The sequence below is a fragment of the Prionailurus viverrinus genome, chromosome D2 (genome assembly GCF_022837055.1).
Source record: "Prionailurus viverrinus isolate Anna chromosome D2, UM_Priviv_1.0, whole genome shotgun sequence".
Taxonomy (NCBI): domain Eukaryota; kingdom Metazoa; phylum Chordata; class Mammalia; order Carnivora; family Felidae; genus Prionailurus; species Prionailurus viverrinus.
Window position 1 is genome coordinate 66836270 of NC_062571.1, and position 20018 is coordinate 66856287.

The 20018-nt window shown below is 36.2% G+C and overlaps 1 pseudogene; it reads left to right on the plus strand.

Annotated features, from left to right (window-relative positions):
• The first annotated feature begins 16013 nt into the window (after positions 1-16013).
• LOC125148473 (uncharacterized) lies at positions 16014-16102 on the plus strand (annotated as a pseudogene).
• The last annotated feature ends 3916 nt before the right edge of the window (positions 16103-20018 follow it).

Sequence of the window (20018 nt, forward strand, 5' to 3'; positions counted from 1 at the left end):
ATTTTGGGGAAAATTACTACATAATTTAAAGCATTAAAAATAAAAGTATACTGATATAAGCAAAAAATATATATAAGAAAAAGGAAGGAAAGGAGGGAAATGAAGAGGACTAGCCATGCCAGATATTTAAAGTGTTATATTACCATAAACTAATGGATATGTCCTTGGGATAAACCACCAATTTCATTGGAAAGCCCTGAACATATATGGAAGTGGGGGTTGTGATAAAAGGCATAATGTATGCTCCTGAGAGACCTGCTTCAGAATTCTTCCTTACAAATTCAACCTGGTCCCTTCACAGTGTATTTTGAGATGCTGATGTTGAATACAATTTAGTTTAACCTAATTTATCCTTGGTAAAAGGTGGCTTACGGAAGGCCTGCTTTGCTTTTGTTCTTCCTGAGAAAACTATAAAGAGAATCTTTTCTCACTCACTATTAAAATCAAGTGCTTTTACTGTTTGAACACTTAACATGTGTCTGGTACTATGCCATACTATTTAAATGTATTATGACATTTCATTTTTGTGCAACCTTCTAAGTATTTTTATCTTACTCTCAAGAAAAATGGACAATCTGGAACTGCAACTCCAAAGTCAGATTTGGGGGAGCAGATTCCACAATTTCTGAAAATCTGTGACGTTTTGACTATGAGACCCATTCCAGTTAGTTATAGGGTACATTCAAGTTTATCCCTTCACTGGCCACCCCAGTGCCACGACCCCTGCCTAGGCTCTGCAGATGTAGAATTAGAGCAGGACTATATGAGAAGCTCTCATATCCCACTACCTAGATATCACTTTTAGGCTAGCATTATACTATTCGTATAATGCAGCACATAAACCTTCTCCATCATGGGCTATCTCCTGCTATCTTCTCTTTTGTGATACCCTAAACTTTAATGATTTTTCTCTCTGGTTTCTTTCATCTTGGGAAGTGTGTGTATGGGCGGAATAATGATCTTCTGTTTAGAAAACACCAGCTTCTAAACCCTGGTTATTTTCTTCTGTTTCCTTATTTCCTCTAACTGTTAAAAATTGTCAACTTTAGGTCAAACGTGGGTCCTTCTGTCATTATGCATTTTGTTACTCACTTAGTAGTCTGTTGTTTAAATTGTTTTGTAGGCATTGGCTCTTTATATATAAAACCAAGTTTTAAAATTAAAATTAAAGTTAGAATGCAGAGGGACACCTGGGTGGTTCAGTCAGTTTAATGTTCAACTTCAGCTCAGGTCACGATCTTATGGTCCGTGAGTTTGAGCCCCATGTCGGACTCTGTGCTGACAGCTCAGAGCCTGAAGCCTGCTTTAGATTCTGTATCTCCCTCTGTCTCTGCCTCTCCCCTGCTCATGCTTGCTCTCTCGCTTGCCCTCTTAAAAATAAATAAACATATTTTTTTAAGTTGGAATGAAGAGAAGAAAGGATAACCTTTTTTTGTTGTCGTTCCCAAGTACTTGCTTCTGGAAATAAAAAATCATCGCTGCATATTTACTAGTGTTATTGAAAGCTTGAAAGTTGAGATCTGACTCCTGGTTCTTTGTGTTTTATTCCTGTCCAAAAGACAGTTCACATCTTATGCTTTCATATACACTTGAGTGAGAAAGGAGGTGGAGGGAAAAGTATAAGGTAGACAAAATCAAAAGCAATCTAATTTAACATCAAAAATCTACCCCATCACATGAAGTTTCCCATGTAATCTTCCCACCAATACTACAGAATTTATACTGTTATCTCCTATCACTGAAGGAGAAACAAAAGCATAAAGTAGTTAGGTATCTTACTTAAAGTCCCACAAGTGAGACCAGAACCAAGATTTGCTGCAAATTCTTTGATTGTGACACCTGGGCTCAAACCACTTACATTACCCTGTTCTGATGTTATCTAACTAGCCTTGAATTGTAACTGAAATTAGAACATTCAAATTATTGTGGCTCACTCTACTGAAGCATTTATTATGCATCCAATGTTTTTACAAACAATGAGTATAAACTCTTTTATTGCTCACCAGAAGTGTGGCTAGGTAATGCTGTTATAGATCTATTTTACGGTTTAGAGACTGAGTCAGAGAGAAATTTGAAAACTCACGTAAGATTACACAGCTAACTGGTACTGGAGACAGGATTCACACCTATGCAATTTGGCTGCAGACTCAACTCATGCTGCTTCCCTTGCTTGTCTAATACTGTCTAGTGTCTAGAATTTAGGGAGATATTGCCTGACCAGCCTTTCCTGATTTATTCAGTTAGTCATGCTGGTGAATTTTACTGTTATTGGGGTAAGCTCTCATGTCAGACTAATAGGATCTTACGTCCTAAAGAGACTGTGAACTTTAATATCAGGAAGGTACTAAATTCTACTCGTAGAGGTAAGCAACAAAATATTCTAATGGCACTGCACAAGCTCTGAGCATTAAAGCATCCATGTGTGAAATATGGCCTACCAGGCATTTGAAGCCAATGCAGGTTTTTCATCTGGAGGCTCCCTGTCCTGGATGCAGACTGCATTTTGGCATGTTTGCAATAAATGTCCACTTGGAAATTGCGAAAAAGCGTCCTGTTTCTCCCATTAAAGAAAAGACTCACACAGAGAAGCACACACACACGCACGTGCGCGCGCACACACACACACACATCCATGTCTCCACTTCTCCCTCCATCATTATGTGCTCTGCCTCCCTTGCTATGTTGAGACAGTTGTCTAGTATACTCAGTATCCTCCCATTTTCATCTCCTGTTTTCTCCTGAGCTTTCTCCAATCACCACTAATCCTCAGAAATTACTCTTATAATGGTTACTAATGATATTTGCTGAACTTAATGATCAATTCTCACCCATCTAAGATAATCCAGAAATAGTTTACCAATACAACTAATTTTTCCGGGAACAGAAGTAGTTTGCATCTATTGTCTTAATTGTTTATAGCATCCACTTCCACTCAGTAATGCATCCAAGCTGGGATGATAAGTTATAACATCACCCTATCTAGTAGCAGTTTATGAACCAATCAGTCCTCCATGAAACACTTTTTACATTTGGCTTTCAAGTCACCACATCCCTTGTTTCTTCTTCTCCTTGACCTCTTAATCTTTGCTGATCACTCTTCATATAACCAAATATTCAAGTACCCCAGGACTCAGTAATTGAAACTCTTCTCTTTTCTATATATACTTTCACCCTGGATAACCTCATTTTATATTGTCACTTTATGTATGATGAGACCTCCCAAATTTCTACCTTTAATCAAGATGCCTTACAAATCTAGACTCTTATAGCTACTCTGCTACTTGACATATGTAGTAATTGTCTAATAGGCATGTCAAGTGTACTATTTCAAAAAGTAAATGCTTATCAACACCTCACATATTATCCTTGAAAACCTACCCTTTGTAAACTTGTTTAATTAATGACTACTTCATTTTTTTCAAGTTTTCAAGGCATAAATCTTTGAGTCAATACCCAGTCCTCTCTCTTTCTATGATATTAAACATAAACACCTCTGTCAAGCAAGAACTATTTTTTCCCTTTGTTAGCTGTGGAATGCCTAACAAGCCTTATCTAGTCCACTCTTTCCTTTGTTAAATAAACACATATATTATGATCCCAAGGGACTGATTCTTAGCCAGAATACCTTGTTATGGTGTTCCTTGTATTTGAAATATTAAAACATATCCACATCATTTGACAAACAGACCATGAGCTCAGTCACTACTCTTTTAGCTGTACTGGCCAGTAACCACTTTTGCCCTTCTTTGGAAGTCTCCAGACCTCTGTGTACTCCAGTGCCTTAAAGGCCACCGCACCTCACTCCCAAGCTATGGGCTGGCATCCCTTTGGTCAGTATTCAAGCCACTCTAATCATAAAATATTTTGACTCTCACTGCTGCTTATCCCTCAGTGAAATCAAAATAAAATGTGTAAGTACTTATGAATAAATCACCAATGCGAATTATCATTAAATAAACTTTTAAGCTCTAAGTCTTTTAACAAGAAGCAGCTGCCACTCCATCATCTGAATGATTCATTTCCTTCACCATGCTTTGCTATGTTTTTAAAAAAAACTAATTTCTTTTGTGATGTGTTGGCATTTTCTACATTACAACTTCAAATAGCTATTTTCATATAAACCCACAGTCTTCCCGCTGCTTTGATGAAACCTCCTCCATCTGCCACTCTTAGGTATAGAATATGAGCAACTAACTTTGCCCCTAATTCAGTGTCTGTCTCTTTCTTTCTTTTCTTTTCTTCCTTTTTTTTTTTGGCTGTTTCTTGGGAGCACAGGTGATTAAGAAAAAAAAAACTGATGGCTATGTTTCTGGATTAAACAAGTCTCTAGGTGTCTGGGAATAGAGGCAGAGAGAGCCAAGAACTATTTTAATGTAGAATGTCCCATGAGGGAGAGAAGGAGAGACCATATGACTCAGGCCTGGGCTGAGAGATACCTTCATACTCCTTAAAAAACTTCAAATAAGAACCTCTGGACTAAAGCCTCATGGACTCACTAATGTGTCATAAATCTGTTAAAATTGTGACCACTCACGGTCAATTTATTTAGATCATGTTTACTTAGTGAAAACTAGTGTATACTCTTGGGAAGACCAAACAGATATATGGACCAATAATTTATCAACTTCCTCAAACTAACTCTCTCTCTCTCTCTCTCTCTCTCTCTCTCTCTCTCTCTCTCTCTCTCACACACACACACACACACACACACACACACACACACACACAATTTCAAGTGTTGAAGACCACTTGAAATTAGAACCTGAAATTTGAACCATTACACTTCTTTGTTATCTTGAGAAGTTCAGATCTGTCAGAAGTTTGCATACTCCCCTAAACAAAGTCAGTGACCTACAGTGTCCAGAACTACCTGCCGTAGAAGGCAGTTTGATGAGATTTTGTTAACTCTTAGGTCCTGCCTAATGGAGACTTTCTCTGCATAGCTCTTTTAACCCTACAGAGTTACAGATACAGTTACAATATACACTTAGGAGATCTATATACAATTTTAGAGAGAGTATGTGTGAGCAGGGGAGAGGGAGAGAGAGGGAGAGAGACAGAATCTTAAGCAGTCTCCATACTGAAGAGCCAGATTCAGGGCTCAGTCGCATTGCCCTGGGATCATGAACTAAGCTGAAATCAAGAGCTGGACACTCAACTGATGAAGCCTCCCATCCATCCCAGTGAGTGGAGATATTTACTATATACAAAACATCTCACTGAAGTGAAGTGTGAAATACTGATATTGTGAAGTAATATAAATACAAATGTGTTATTAATTCAATATATAGGCATTAATTCATGAGTGGATTTTTTTGTTGCCCTGTCTATGTTAAGCTCTGTAACTAGGTTTGTAATGTAATGATGAATAAGACAGTCCCTGCGCTCAGAGAGTTTTGGAAACAAATGAAATTCTATTAATATTTTATATTGCACTCACATTGCAATATACCCATTGCAATATGTATACCCTGATACCCATTAGTTTTCTTCTTCCACATTAGATCTCCCCTATGTTAAAATGTGCCTCAGTTATTTCTGGAAATTTCTCAGTAACATCCATTAAACACACCTTCCAGGTAGTTCTAAAATTCTCTTTACTAAATTGTGGCATTTGTTTAAACAGAATTTTAGCTAAAAGAATTTCCACTTAAAATGTCTGAAAATAAGACAGGAAGGAATTGTCATAATGAATGCCATCTAAAATGCTTATAATGTGGGATTTGCAAATTCAGTCTGCCTTGCCTTGATCTTTCTCCTGCCCACTTTAGGCTTCATTTCCTATGTGTCTGCTACAATAGCATGGTGGGTAGAGATCTCTCCTTTTCTATAGTGTGTAAATTAGTGTTGAGAGAAAGAAGAAATTAATAGCATAGGAAGCAGTAGCAAAACTTATCTTGGTCATGGCTAAGTACTTAAGAAATCTTGATAGAATACCTTGATTCAGGTCATGTTTTTTTTCTATAGTCCTCTCTAGAATTTTTATTTCCACCACAGTTTATTTCCCAATGCAGTCATCTGGGAAATTGTGATTTGATTTGTGACACTGGATCTTAGCATTTAATAGTATGATATCAGGAAGACATGCCCCAAACATGTAATTAATCTGCTTTCAATTTTCCACTGGCTGTCCCTTATTTTGGCAGTTTTTTTTAAATAATAATGCCTGTTTTATCATCTGAGTTGAGACACAAAAATAGGTATGTACCTTCCTTACTCCTTTGATATTGCCTAGGATTTATGAATCAAATCTGTTCCATGAGTAGCCCCTCAACATATTCATTTCTTTATATGTTTTAATGGAAGATGAATGGGCAAGCAGAATGAGCATTCCTTCTTCTTCTTTTTTTTTTCTTCCAAGATTTTGTTTAAATACAAGTTAGCCAAACACATAGTGTATCACTGGAATAGAAGCCAGTGATTCATCACTTACACACAACATCCAGTGCCCATCACAACAAATGCCCTCCCTGATGCCCATCACCCACCAGTCCCCCCTCCCCTCCAGCAACCCCCAGAATGGGCATTTCTTTCTGAGACAGATAGGGATTTAAACTAAATAAAAGATTGGGTCCAAAGAAGAGAAGCACTGAGATAGTGAATCTCCTTAGATATTTAAACCAGTTTAAATCAAAACCCTTCAGATATTATAGTAGGGAATAATTTTACATTGACAACAGACTTTTGTTGGAGCAGGTGACTTATTGTAGCAGGTCTTTTTTTCCTCTTACTTGAAAAATACCATTATGATGGAAATGGACTGGTTGAATGAGTTCCATTTGAATCTAGTCTTCAAAAGTCATTTTAGAGCTGCTTTGAAGCTGGCATTTAAAAATATAACCTCCGGGTAAATTTTGCAGTCCATCTCCATTCAAGAACTAGTGATTATTATTAAATGGATAATTATTCCCAATACTCTTTATCATACAGAATCATTAAATTATACCTCTCCTGGGTATTTAAGATAAACTGTACATGTTTCCCTAATTATGAATATACCCCTATCTTTTTCTTCATTTTGAATAAAGTCTTTCCAGACAGTGCTTATTCATTTTTATAAACAAATATTCAGTTAATATGTTTAAGAAACATTAAAACAACTCTAATAGGGTAGAAATATATTTTCTTTCAATATATAGGATGACAACTTTAACAGAACCAATAAAAATTGAAGGACACAGAAGGAAAAATCCACCCTTAATGAAATTTTAAAACAGTGTTTTCCTGTGAATTTTATCTAAAGACTAAATAAGAGCAGAGTTCGTGTAGCAAAAAACACTCAACAGTATTTTGCTGAGACTTCAGTGATTTCTGTCTCCTCCTGGTATTTTCTCCTCCTTTTTCCCCTTGTTCGTTTACTTATTTTGTCTTGACAGTAACCCATGCTTCATTTTCTCTATATATTATCTTATTTTTTTCAAAACCCGAAAATGGCCCCATGATTATATTAATTTATCCAATAAACCAGGGTATTGGAATGCTTATTTTAGAGAGTGCTAGATCATTTTGCCTTGAGTCGCCATGTAAAATCCCAAAGTTCTAGAGGTTTGTAAGCAGACTAGTAAATTCTCTGGACCCATGAGTCAAAAGACTGAGCTTGAGCTCTTTGTCAGTTGAATTTGATCTCTCAGAGTTGGTGGCAACCAAAGTAGTCTTAGTACCATGTAAAGTGATAGAGTTCCCCTCCATTTGGGGGGTGGGGCATTGCTGGCTAGCCTACTACTGCACAGTGAGAACAGGGTAAACTGGCATCAGGCACCATCAGTTAGGTAAGAGAAATACTTGCATCAAAGGAAAATAGCAAATTTTGACAAGGGCTTCTGTTGAAAATGTTGTTTGCATATCTCTACCCCTTATGTCACTTAGATGATGTGCAGTGTTGTGGCTAATGAGCTTCTTAAATGAAAAAAAAAAAGATAAATTAGAAAAGCATTCTACCTTCTATTAAAAAAACATCAAAGCCCAGGTTCTTGCCTTGATAATTAAATCCTAATACAGGATATTCATTATGGTAACAGTTCCTTCATTACCTGTGCCTATGAATCTGTGAATGTTGATACCCAGAGCTTGGCTTCAAATTAATTATTGTGATCTTGTATTCAAATAACATCTTCTAACCAAGGAATCACTAAGCCTGGCAAAAACATTAGCTCCATCATTATTTGTGAATCTCTATAGTTTTATGTGAGATGCACCTTGAGATGAATTACCCTGAATTTCAACTTATTAAGGAGTTATTTTAGTAATCACTTGCTGAGCAGATAAATGATGAAATAATTATTATTGAGATAGGTCACATGTGTCTCTGTAGGGCTTTTTGTTTTGTTTTGTTTTTGCAGGTTGTTGATATCCCCCATGCTTAAAGAATTCTATGCTCTGAATGGAGTGATGTAATGGTTTAAACAAAGGTTGCAAGAATAGCATAAAGAAATAATTAGTTGACCCAGTTATGTATTCAATTTAGAGTATCTCTTTTTTTCTTTTATTGACAGTTGCTTTGTAATTATCCTTCTATTTTTTAATGTGCACATGTCTATTTCCACAACCATGTTGTTAACTCTCTAAAGGAAAGCTTTGTGCTGTCTCAGTTCTTGAAAATCTAGGATATCCCAAATTTAATACAAGGGCAAAACTAGCTTCTTTACTAGCAGGGATAAATGCAAAACCAAAACTAATGTGAAAAAAGTGGGTTGATGTGGAAATAATAGATGATGCTCATAAAGAGACTGAAATGATTAAAAGGAATAAAAGTTTGTAGAAGGGGGCAATATGGTGATTCATTAGTACATTTTTCTAACAGTGATTTAGGCTTGAATAAATAATGTATTTCAAAGACTTGTATCCATACTTTTTTTCCATATATTTGTATTAAATTCCATTTATGCCAAGAACTATAGTATTTCTGTTACGCATAATAAATGATATCTAGTTATCGTTTGGTACAAAAGGTGGTTTTTGTACTTTGTTCAAGTACTTGCACTATTATTAAAAATATATATTTTATTATTATATACTCTGAGAAATAGCTAATCATGAAAAGCAAAGCTGTTTTAGGGAAATTGAAGGTTGTTTAAGTTGTATTTATTTATTCTGAGAGAGATCAAGAGAGAGAACACAAGTGGGGGAGAAGCAGAGAGTGAAGGAAAGAGAGAGAATCCCAAGCAGGCTCTGCACTGCCAGAGTGGAGCTGGTGTGGGCTCCAGTCCACGAACTGTGAGATCATGAGCTGAGTTGAAACCAAGAGTCTGAGGCTCAACTGACTGAGCTACCCAGGAGCCCCAGATCTCATGTTTATAAAAATGGTTAATGATACTTGATACACATAAGGGAAATGATGAGGCGTCTTGCCTAAATGTCTTGGAACTAGTAATCTAGGATTGTATTTATGTTTGGCAAATAGTAAGATGAAAAAAAAATCCCTGAGATATTTTAATCACAGATCTTCTGAGGTCTTATTATCTCACATCTCTTCCTAATGATGAAGCTAAATTTCCCTGATGTTATAAAAACTTTTGAGTGAGAATATTCTGCACTGTGGCTCTAGTTGTCTGAATTGACTCTGCAGCAGGCAATTAGTACAGAGAAATTAGAAAACATGAAATGCTTCTTAATTGCTAATAAAGTATATATATCCAGTTCTAAGACAAACAGGGAAGATGTGTTCCTCCCACGAGTTTTTTCATCTTTTATCCCCTGACTTCATAGCTAAATTGCTCTGAAACTCATCAACTGAATTCCAGTCCTGAGACCTCACCTGAAGCTAGAGAAAATGTTAAGTGTTGAGGTGAGAGGGTTATATGGTGGGAAAATTTGTTGTAAATGACCTCTCAACTAGCTATGGAGGTTGAATCTTGTCCTATTTTTGCAACAACAAATTATTTCTAGTAGTGGTATATCTGTTTGCAGTTGTGATCTCTAAACCCTGCTCTGGTGCTACCCCACTGGTATTTACTAAGTGGCAACTACAATAAGAGTTCTTGAGTTCAACAAATTCGGAATCATCTATGGCACTTACTGGTAATGTGAATTGGGTTAAGTTAACTTACTCTGTGCTTTAGTTTCCTCATCTGTAAAAAGAGAAAAAAAGTAACAAAAACTATCTTAAGAGTGTGTAATATTTTTTTAAATTTTTTTTCAACGTTTATTTATTTTTGGGACAGAGAGAGACAGAGCATGAACGGGGGAGGGGCAGAGAGAGAGGGAGACACAGAATCCGAAACAGGCTCCAGGCTCTGAGCCATCAGCCCTGAGCCTGACTGCGGGGCTCGAACTCACGGACCGCGAGATCGTGACCTGGCTGAAGTCGGACGCTTAACCGACTGCGCCACCCAGGCGCCCCAAGAGTGTGTAATATTTTTAATGCATAGAAAACACTTAGCAGAGTACTTATATATTTCAGGATTATTAATTGTTACAATAATTTTTAATGAATGCCACCTGTGTCAGGCCCTATACTAAGTGCTGTAGTAACACCAACTTAAATAATGTTTTGCCCTTCAGAATGTCATTAAAAAAAAAAGGATGTAGAAAAGAGAAAAAGAATTTTGTGTGTGGGGAGGGCAGGTGTAGTAGAAGCATGGGTGGGGGGAAATAAATAGATCTTCTGTGAATCTGAAAAGACCTATGAGTAGCTTCACAAAGAAAGTGATGTTTGATGTGTGTCTTAAAGGATAGTAAAAATCTGACAGCTATAGAAAAGAGGTGTGTGGAAAGGCAAACAGAATAACCTAAATAAGCATAGAATAATTACTCAGCAGCAAGGAGGTTCCAATGCCTGAGCACATATTCCTGGCTCAGGATGTCAGGATTCTCTGTTTAGACCAGAGTGAAAGCATTGGAGACCAGAGAGACACAGGTAAACAATGAACTTGTCTAGGGCCATGGCAATTGCACATAATCCAGGATCAGTGATGCACCTTTAGTGAATGTAGTCCTTGAACCCAAGTATTCTCAGTCGTACAATGCAGATTTTTATCTTTACTTAATACCTTCTAGGTCCTCAATGCCCTCACTGCTGAAATACTTTATGGTTATCCCAGAGGTCACATAGATCATAAATTAATTGAGTTTTCCAAATGTATTCTTCCTTAGAAAAATGTTTTTTTTATTTGTTTTTAATGTTTATTTTTGACAGAGAGAGACAGAGACAGAGCATGAGCAGGGGAAGGGCAGAGAGAGAGGGAGACACAGAATCTGAACCAGGTTCCAGACTCTGAGCTGTCAGCACAGAGCCTGACGTGGGGCTTGAACTCACAGACCACGAGATCATGACCTGAGCTGAAGTCAGATGCTCAACTGACTGAGCCACCCAGGTGCCCCTTAAGCAAAATGTTTTTGACTATTCTAGGTCATTTAAAATTTTTTTCTCTATGCTTTTTTTAAAATCTTTTTTTTCTATATGGTCTATCTTGTTATTCCAATCCAATATATTTTTAATGCAATTTTTACAAAAAGTTTCATTTTGGATCTCTCAAAAGTGTTTTCTTTCTTACTTTATCACGTTCATGTTTCCCTCTGCCTCTTGAATATATGAACATATTTATCATAGGTGTTTTACCATACTTGTCACTCAATTGTACTGTCTTTATCATTTCTGGATCCATTTCTATTGAATGATTGTTTTTTGTAACTATATATTTTCTTGGTTTTTGCATAGCTAGTAACTTTTTATGACTAGAAATTTTATAATAAGATGCCAGACATCTTAGGGGTGCCTGTGTGGCTCAGTCAGTTAAACATCCAACTCTTGGTATCAGCTCAGGTCATGATCTCATGGTTTATAGATCCAGCCCTGCATGGGGCTGTCAGCCCAGAGTCTGCTTAGGATTTTCTCTCCCACTCACTCTTTGTCCCTCCCCTGTTCTCTCAATCTCTCTCTCTCTCAAAAAAAAAAAAAAACATTTTTTAAAAGATGCTGAGCATGTTAAAAATTTTGCAGTGAGTACTAGGTTTTGTTGTATTCCACTAAATTTGAGTTTTGTTGTGATGTGTAGCTAAGCTACCTGGAATTGGTTTTGTTGTACAAAGACATGCTTTTGATTTTAAGTTTAGTTAAGACCGCTTTTAATTTAGAGCTTTCTCCCCATAATTAATGCAATAATTCTCTGATGATTTTACCTAATGCCCATGTATCATGATGTCTTATCACTCTGGTTGGTAAACACATCAACTATTTGCAGCCCCATGGGAGTGCTGAGAATAGTTCTTTGCCTTCTGTTCTTGTGGTTGTTTCCTCTCACAAATGTGAAATTGAGTAGTCATTTGGAGATTCAAGGGGTACATTCATTTCCAGAAATTTCTTTCCAAAAAGTTATTGCTTCTCCAGTAGTCTCTCCCATATATTCTAGCTACTTTGGTCTCTGAACTTTTTATCTTCTAAACTGAGTAGGATTGGCTTCGTTTGGATTCTTGTTTCTTATACTTCACGTTGGAAATTGCCTCTAGGCAGATATCTAGGCAACACTAAGGCTGACCTCATGTTTTATTTTCATGCAGGGATCACAATACTGTACTGTCACTCCGTTTCTGAAAACCCTTGTTTCATATTATGTTGTTTGATTTTTACTAGTTGTTTAAGATGCAAGGCCAAAAGCGGAAATCATTTTATCACAAACATGCAGTAAACACCTAGTTTAGGTGCCTTTCCATAATGTTTGCCGATACTTCTGTATCCATTAGTATTTATGTTCTTCTGCCATCTCTGGTTACTATTGCAAAATAGGATCTTTGACAGCATGTTCATCTGGGTGTGCTTGAACTTCTTGAACTGCTGAGACTCTTTTAGGCCACTATTGCCACAAAAATCATCTATATAACTGCCCAAGAGTGGCAGATCGTGACCTCTGATACCTACCAAGTGTAGTAGACCATACTACCCTCTTAATAAATAAAAACATAAATTAACTATTAAAATTTCCAGGAGACTGCATAATAGAGAGCAATTAAAGCAATTACCCATGCTTTATATCACTATAATTGACATGATAAACCAAAATAAAATATTTGATAAAATTATTAATAGGAAGGGCAAAATTCTCCCTCAATTTTTTATCATCAAGTTAAGATATGTAATTAAGCTGATGCTTATTTAGAATATTGTAAATTTAATTTACTGTGTTCTTTTCTAACTAAAAAGTTCTTATTTTTTTTAATTTTTTATTTTAATTCCAGTTAATTAACATACAGTATTATATTGTTTCAGGTGTACAATATAGTAATTTACCATGTCCCTATGTCATACTGTGCTCATCACAACAAGTACATTCTTTAATCCCTTCACCTATTTGACCCATTCTTCCACCCACCTCCCCTCTGGTAATCATCAGTTTGTTCTCTATAGTTAAGAATCTGTTTCTTGATTTGGTTCTTATTTTCCATTGCTCATTTGTTTTGTTTCTTAAATTCCACATATGAGTGAAATCATATGGTATTTGTCTTTCTCTGACTGATTTATTTCACTTAGCATATTACTCTCTGGCTCCATCCACTTTGTTGCAAATGTCAAGATTTCATTCTTTCTTTATGGCTGAGTAATATTCCATTGTGCATATATACCACCTCTTATTTATTCATTCATCAGTCAGTGGACACTTGGGCTGTTTCCATAGTTTGGCTATTACAGATAATGTTGCTTTAAACATTGGGGTACATGGATCCCATTTAATTAGTGTTTTTGTTTTTGTTTTTTGAAGTAAATACCTAGTAGTGCAATTGCTGGATGATATGGTAGTTTTACTTAATTTTTTGAGAAACCTCAATACTGTTTTCCAGAGATTCTGTGCCACCTCTTATTTCTTGTGTTGTTGATTTTAGCCATTCTGACAGGTGTGAGATGATATGTCATTGTAGTTTTTATTTGGATTACCCTGATGATCAGTGATGGTGAGCATCTTTTCATGTAACTTTTGGCCATCTGTATGTCTTCTTTGGAAAAATGTCTATTCATGTCTTCTTCCCATTTTTTAATTGAATTTTGTTTGGAAGGTACTGAGTTTTATAAGTTCCTTATATATTTTGGATGTTAACCCTTCATCAGGGATGTCATTTGCATATATCTTCTCCCATTCCATAGGGTTTTTTTTTAGTTTTTTTTTTATTGTTTTATTCACTGTGAATAAGCTTTTTATTTGGAATTACGGGCCAATATCCCTGATGAACATGGATGCAAAAATTCTCAGTAAAATACTAACAAACTGAATCTTACAATACACTAAAAAATCATTCATCCTGATCAAGTGAGATTTATTCCTGGGTTGCCAGCATGGTTCAATACTCACAAATCAATCAACCTGATATATCACATCAATAAGAGAAAGGATAAGAACCATATGATCAATACAGTAGATGCAGAAAAAAGCATTTGACAAAGAACATCCATTTGTGATAAAACCCTCAACAAAGTAGGCTTATAAAGAACACACCTCAACATCAGAAAGGCCATCTATGAAAAACCCACAGCTAATATCATTCTCAGTGGAGAAAAACTAAGAGAAAAAAATTCCTCTACAGTCAAGAACAAGACAGGGATGTCTACTCTCACCACTGTTATTTAACATAGTACTGGAAGTCCTAGCCACAGCAATCAGACGACAAAAAGAAATAAAAGGCATCCATGTGGGCAAGGAAGAGGGAAAACTTTCACTATTTGCCAATGACATTATGCTCTACATAGAAAACCCAAAAGACTCCATCAAAAACTTGCTAGACTGATACATGAATTCAGTAAATTTGCAGGATTTACAGAATCTGTACAGAACATACAGAACATACAGAAATCTGTTGCAATTCTATATACCAATAATGGAGTAGCAGAAATAAACAATCAATCCCATTTACAGTTGTACCCAAATACAATAAGATACCTAGGAATAAACCTAACCACAGACCTGTACTCTGAAAAATGTAAAATATTGATGAAAGAAATTTAAGATGACACAAATGGAAAGATACTCCATGCTTATGGACTGGAAGAACAAATACTGTTCAAATGTCTATACTGCTGAAAGCAGTCAACACATTTAATGTAATCCTTATTAAAATACAACAGAATTTTTCACAGAGCTAAAAGAAACAATCATAAAGTGTGTATGGAACCACAAAAAACTCTGAATAGCCAAAACAACCTTGAAAAAGAAAAGCAAAGCTGGATACATCACAGTCCCAGACTTCAGGTTATAGTACAAAGCTCTAGTAATCAAAACAGTGTGGCCCTGGCACAAAAATAGGCACATCGATCAGTAGAACAGAACAGAAAATCTAAAAGTGAACCTACAGTTATAAGGTCAATTAATCTTCAACAAAGTAGGAAAGTGTCTTCAACAAATGGTGTTGACAAAACTGGACAGCAACATGCAGAAGAATGAAACTAGACCACTTTCTTACACCATACGCAAAAATAAACTCAAAATGGATTAAAGACCTAAATGTGAGACATAAAAGCATAAAAAAATCTTAGAGGAAAACACAGGCAGTCACCTCTTTGACCTCAGCCATAGCAACTTCTTTCTAGATATGTCTCCTGAGGCAAGGGAAACAAAAGCAAAACTAAACTTTTTGGATTCACTCAACTTTATATAGCCATGTCAGTATAATTCTTTCAATTAGGAATCGCAGTATATATATATTTTTAAATCTGCCTATAAAAGTAATGAAAATCAGTATAAGATTCATTGGGGAATATTCTAATCCTCAACAGAAACTGGTTTTATTGTTAAAGTTTCACACTCAGTCACACCTTATAAAGTGACTGTTATGTGATTAAAAGCCCATGGGTAAACAAGGCTAATTATATTGTTGGTCTTAGTCCAACAATGATGTACTCTTGCAATTTATTAATGAGTTTATTAGGTTGCCAGATACCAAATGTATTAAACCAAACTGTTTTTTTCTTAGTGTTGCCAAAACATCAGGGCTATAAAGTAAGATATTTTACATTAAAAATGTTAAATAAAAGATAACAGGCTTGAGTTACTTTATAAAACAAAGCTAAGGGGTTTTAAAATTAGGAAAGCTTTATCGCTTCTCAGCCTTTTGGCTAAGATCAAGTGTAGTAAAATTAGGAAACCTTTGTTTTATACTTTAAGATCTTAGCAAATCAACTATTGTTTGAAAATTGTTCTGTGACATGAGAGAAAACCTCTGTCTAGACTTGGAACAAGCAAGTACAAAATGTGAAAAATCATCAATATCTAAATGACATGGAAGGAGAACTTTTATTTTATAGCTACTGGCTGTTAAAGGGGCTAGTAGTGTCAGAATTATTTGACAAGGGTAAGACTTTCCCCTTGACCTTCATGAACTGCCATTTTAACCTACCTTTCCTGATATCTGATACATATCATCAATAATGAATTGTAATCAAGGAAATCTTAATTCATGGATATTTTTTAGATTATGAGTGTCCTATGTCTCCCTTGGAATGTGTACTCCTATCTCTTGTCTATCTAAATGTGATGCCTACCTTAAAACCCTGCTGTGTTTCCTTCTGTGCTATAACATTTTCCATGACTAACTCCAAATCCCAACACATGCCCATAGAATGACAATTTATATTAATCAATTGAGTATGTGATTCTCTGCTACTCAAATGTTTATTTGTATTATCAAGGGTGACAATTTTTCCTCCCAACTGAACTAAAAACTGTCATATGGCAGAAATGCTAATATATAACCAAAAAATGAATTTGTCTTTTCTTAAAAGATGACACATCCCTGTTACTGGCTGAGAGGTACATTGTCTTTTCTGATGGCAGTTTAATCAGTTTTTCAGTTGGGAAGATGACCTTAGCCTATGGTCCATTTCCAAACTGGGCTGAACCACTTTATAATCATAAAAAGTTTCCTTCTTGGTACTTCTCTCAAGTGCACTGATCTAACTAGTCCCATATTTAACAGATTGGTAATAAAATTAATGGGATGAAATAGAACCTAGGAAAACACAGTAGGTGATTTATTTTTGCAGCAGGTGAATATGAGTATAGAGCAGAAAGTTAGGAAATAAGCAGCTAAAATCTTAGAGAGATTCAGATGTTCCTCCTCAATTTGTTACATAGGGCTGTCAAAAGTTTGTTTTCATGAGACTGCAGGGGTTCCCTGGAGAGGATTTTTTTTCCTAAGGGAAGAATAACTCATTAACAAAGTTGTCATTATGGGATGATGCTGAGCACAGGTAAAGTTTGTCACTCATTTGATCCAACTCCCAAGGGATTCTATTCTAAGTTAGATACAGAGCAAGAGTTTCAAGGTAAAAACAGAAAGCCAGCACTATTATGCTAAAACATCTCTAATGTGCTAAAGAACTAGTTGCAATCATTGAACTTACCTCTAACAGAGTGTGATCAAAGAGGAGTTAGAAATTCTTCACATTCTCACGGTAATACACTTTACAATTTAAGTATCTCAAGGGACCTTATGCCTTCATTTAGTAGAAGTCAGAGGACATAGTAATTTCTAGTAAACACCTCCCAGAAACAGCATTACCTTCAGGCACAGGGGACCCAAAATGTACCTGGAGGAGACTGAAGGACAGGAGATGGCATCAGTATCCAGTTGGAGATGGCTTGTTTATGAGTACATAGTAAACATCATTCTTGAGTATTCAGTATTTTTTGGCAAGAGCTAGGGTTTGGGGGTAAAAGGATACTCCTAAGCATTGGAGGTGGGGTGACAGCCAACTAATCTGAGTTATTATTGTTACTAAAATGTCATATGTAGGAGAGCCAAATAGGACATAAGGGATCTTGAGGTTTCAATGATCCTTTAGGAATGTTTGTTAGCCTGTAGTTTCTGAATAAGACAGATGTAACCCTTCACTAAAGAGCATTTATGAACTATGCGCATAAAATCAGTAAGAATGGGTTGACCTAATGTTGTTATAGAAATTGAGCATGAATTTATTCTTCTAGTCATGATAGAACTTACTCAAAACAGGTATTTTTTATTTCCCCAGGTAAGTTTTCCAACACTGAATTTTCCCCTCAGATAAGTGTTCCAAACACTGGAATATATAGATACATGAAGAAATATAGGGGGACTTTACATCAGCAGCAACAACCAGCATCTTTTCAGTAAGGAAGGGAAAAGAATCCCAGGAATGAGAAAATGAGAATGTTCCATGCCTTTTGCTTCTAAATGTGAAATTAAAAAAAAGGATTTTGTTTGCTGTTGATACATATGAATGTGTACTTTAAGACCTAGTAAAACACCATGGCAATTTTTCTCTTACTTCCAGAGCTTTCATTTTATAGTTTTAGAAAACACAATTTTGATTCATCCTCAAGAAAAGAAGAGTAGGGATATGAGTGAGCTCTGAGTGAGTTTAAGATGTCTGCCTCTTCTTATCTTTAGAAACATTGTTGAGTTCTTCCAGAAATGCCTGTGAATAACACAGACAAAGGGTATTATGACCTGCGTAGATGTCTGTTTCCTTTCCAGCCAAATGTGTAAACGTCATTATAGTCACAGCATCCCCATGAAGGATAATTATTGAGCACTTTCTATATGCCAGATTCTCTTCTTCGTTGTTCAGTTTTTATAATATCTCAGCAAATTAATTACATTCATCCTTATTTTTCAGATGAGAAAGCCAAGAAAAATAACATGTCCCAAGAGATGATAAGTGACACAGACTGACTCCAGGGCCTGTTCTCTTAACAAATACCCTTTTCTCCCTACTATTCCTAATAACTTAATTCACTGTTCCTTTACCTAGCCCCTAAACTCAAGTGATGAAATTTATTCTCCTTAACACATGAACCAGAGAATAAGGCAGTACAAGCTTTTTTTTTCTTTCTCACAGGAGGATTCTTCTCTTGTCTCCCAAAGAGAGTTAGAACAGGATTCATTACATACGAGTATAAAAGGGAAATGAGTTTCCACATTTAGAAGAGTTTGAACTTTTGGGGCACCTGGGTGGTTCAGTCGGTTGAGCATCTGACTTCGGTTCAGGTCATGATCTCACAGTTTGTGGGTTCAAGCCCCACATCGGGCTCTGTGCTGACAGCTTGCTCAGAGCCTGCAGCCTGCTTCGGATTCTGTGTCTCCTCGCTTTCTGCCCCTCCCCCGCCCATGCTTTGTCTCTCTCTGTCTCTCAAAAATAAATAAATGTTAAAAAATTAAAAAAAAAAAAAGAAGAGTTTGCACTTTTAAAATGACACAGTTGCTTGTCTCAAACTACAAAGCTCAGGGGCAGGATGTGTGGTATTGAACCTGTTGATCTTAACAATGCAAATCAGTATATATGTCCAGGTGTTGAAACTAGCCCTTCTCCATCTTTCATGCAGCCGTCCACTACATTGATGAATTCTCTCCCAAGTTCCTGAAAGATCTCATTACTTAGATTATAATATTCCTCTCAACTCCTCTGTTAGCTATCATCTCTTAATACTCTAACAAATATGATGGGAAGTGATGGGAATATCCTGGCCTCAGAATTTTGCCTTTTCAACTCTAAAAACCCTTACCACTTTTCCATCATAGCAACCCAGAGATTTACCTTAATTCTTGACCCGTTTCTTTAACTACAAATATCAAACTTAGAATCATCTAGATCTAACTTATTTTTCTTTCTGCCCCCTTTCTTCCATTTTCCTTCTTATTGAAAAAAATCCATGTTCACTTAGTAAACAGGGATGTGATAAGTCATAATTTCTGAATCATAAAATCTAGTTTGGGAAGACTGATGTGGATATATGATTTTAATGTATCTCAGTGATGGCTGAAAGAGTTTTAAATAAATATTAAGGGAATCTAGAAGTACTGAACCATAATGAATATTTCTGTGTATGTGCTGAATGTGTCTTCTTTTTTTAACGTTTATTCATTTTTTGATAGACAGAGCATGAGTGGGGGAGGGCCAGAGAGGGAGGGAGACACAGAATCCAAAGCAGGCTCCAGGCTCTGAACTGACAGCACAGAGCCTGACACGGGGCTTGAACTCACGGACCGTGAGATCATGACCTGAGCTGAAGTCAGATGCTCAACCGACTGAGCCACCCAGGTGCCCCTGAATGTGTCTTTTT